Source organism: Crocuta crocuta, unplaced genomic scaffold, assembly GCF_008692635.1.
Source record: "Crocuta crocuta isolate KB4526 unplaced genomic scaffold, BGI_CrCroc_1.0 scaffold737, whole genome shotgun sequence".
In the NCBI taxonomy this organism is placed as follows: Eukaryota; Metazoa; Chordata; class Mammalia; order Carnivora; family Hyaenidae; genus Crocuta; species Crocuta crocuta.
In genome coordinates this window covers 94244-97165 of record NW_027527804.1, presented here as the reverse complement: position 1 = coordinate 97165, position 2922 = coordinate 94244, and positions in this window count along the sequence as shown.

Sequence of the window (2922 nt, the reverse complement as noted above, 5' to 3'; positions counted from 1 at the left end):
GGGATATGACTTTATTTTTCTTAGTATAATTTATTGTCAAGTTAGCTAACATACAGTGTATACAATGTGCTCTTGGTTTTAGGGTTAGATTCCCATGATTCATTGCTTACATACAACACCCAGTGCTGTACTGGATCATATTGATATTTCTAGCATCTATATACCTTTATGGCTTACAAACTACTTCCATATTCATCATCCTTACTTTTTAAACCCTCACAACAAACTGCGAACTGTCTGTGGCTGAGTATGAGAGTTGGTAGGGATCTTCGGGACCATTAAGCTCAACATCTTCATGTCACAGAAGAGGAAATTGATAGACTGGAGGGAGGTGACGTATCCAAGGTCATGGAGCTAGTAAATGATAGATCTGAGATTCCAAGGCAGGTTTTCTGACTTTCAACCCACTACTCTCTGATTGCTATCTCCAGCCTATAGATGAGGAAGTGGATGCTCAGGAAAATTGTAGCTTGCCCCCAAATCACATATCAGGAACACAGAACAAAGGAAAATTAAAACAAAAATAACTGTCCTTGGAAATTACTTCCCTTTTCTTTCTTCAGAAGTGTTAATATCATCCAACTATCTCCTGCATTGCTGGGGATGTTTATTTCACTGTTAACAAAGGAGACGGGGCCCTTTCTAAAATGTTGCCTTCAGGGTCCAAAATGTCTAGCTCTATCCTGCTGTTTGGGTAGCCATACATTGCCACATGCATTCAATTTGTGCTGTAGTATATTAGTTTGAACTTGCAGATTTGTTGCCTTATAACTGTTCTCATGCCATTTAATGTGCTGATGTTTTGTCTCACTAGGCTGAGTTTTTCAAGGCAAGGACTGGTTGTTCAATTTCCTTTGAATCTGCATCCCCCAACCCCATCCATCATCACTCCCAACATGCCTGGAGACTGTGTATTCAGGAAAATGGGTTTCAGGAACAACAGCCTGGGACAGTGATGGATCCTAGCATTGAAAATCAATAGACTCACTGAAATTTAAAACTCCTTCCCATTTGGTTAAAACCACTCGGTCCCAGTGCTTGATGTAATATTCTGATTACGCATAATAAACCATCCCAAAACCTAGTGGCTTAAAAGCTTAAAACAATTTTTCAAAGCTTAAAACAATTTATTGTGATCAAATGATTCTTTTCAACTGGGCAATTTTTGTTCAGGATCTCTTGGACTCTTGGCAACTCTATATGGGTGCTGCCAGAATTTTCTGAAAGATTCTTCATCATTAGTATAACCGCTAGTAATCCCTGTATTAATTTGTCTTGATTTGTGAGTTGGGAACTCCAGTTTGGGTGAGTTCAAACCTATACTTCATAGCAGGTCTTATCCAAACTAAACAGGATTATGTCCATTCCTTATTTTTTCCCCTATTAAATGAGCATCAGAGCATATATCATCTCATACTCATTTCTTAAAACTTTTTATTTCTTGATAATTACAGATTTACAATTGTAAGAAATAATTCAGAAAGATCCAAAATACCCTTCACCCCCAATGGTAACATGACACATAACTGCAGTATGATATCACAAACAGGAAATTGACATTGATACAATCCATCCACCTTAGTCCAATTGTACCAGTTTTACATGCACCCATTTGTCTGTGTGTATACTTCTATGAGATTTGATCCCATGTGTTGGTTCATATGGCCACCACCACAGCCAGAATACTGAACAATGCCAGCACCACAAGGATCCCCAGGGTTATTCTTTTTTTTAACTTTTATTTATTTTTGAGAGAGAGCAAGAGCAAGTGCAAGTGTTAGGGGTGGAGAAGAGAGGGTGACAGAAGATCAGAAGCAGGGTCTGTGCTGACAGAAGAGAGCCTCATGCAGGGCTCAAATTTGAAAACCACAAGATCATGACCTGAGGCAAACTCGGAAGCTTAAGTGACCGAGCCACCCAGGTACCCCCTCGTCAGGATTATTCTTTTACAGTCTTACCCAGCTTCTCTCTCCATCTTCCTACTCCCTGGCAACCACTAAACTGTTCTCCATCTCTGTAAGCTTGTTATTTAGGAATATTACATGGACTCATACAGTATGTAACCTTTTGAGACTGGCTTCTTTTACTTACCATAATTCTCTGGAGATCCATCCAAGATCTTACATTTATAAATAATTCATTCTTTTTTTTTGTGGCTGATTAATATTACATGGTCTAGATGTATCACAGCTTGTTTTTTAAATTAACTTATTTATTTTGAGATAGAGAGAGGGAGAGAGAAAATCCCAAGCAGTCTCTGCATGGTCAGCATAGAGCAATGCAGGGCTCCATTTCACAAACCTGTGAGATCAAAACCTGAGCCAAAATCAAGACTCAGACTCTTAACTCATTGAGCCACCCAGGTGCCCCATATCACAGCTTGTTTAGCCATTCATCCATTATAGGACATCTGGGTTGATCCCAAATTTTGGCAGTAACACATCAAGCTGCTATGAACATATGTCTACGGATTTTGCATGAACGTAAGTTTTCATTTCCCAGGGATAAAAGCTCAACAGTCTATTTATTTGGGTTGTATGGTGAGTGATGTTTAATTTTGTAAGGAGGGCTGAATGCTTTTCAGAGTGGCTGTGCTATTGATACTCACACCAGGAGTGGGTGAGAAATCTAGTTTCTCTGCATTCTGGTCAGCATTTGTTGTTGTCATTACTTTTAATTTTAGCCATTTGGATAGGTATATGGAGATATCTCATTGTGGTTTTATTTTACATTTCCCTAATATCTAATGATATCTCTCATCTTTTCATATAGTTATTTGACATCTATGTATCCTCTTTAGTGAACAGTCTCGTCATGTATTTTGTACATTTTTGTCGTTGGAATGTTTTTTACAGTTGAAATTTGATAGTTCTTTATATATGCTAGATACTAGTCCTTGGTTGCATATGCGATTTGCAAATA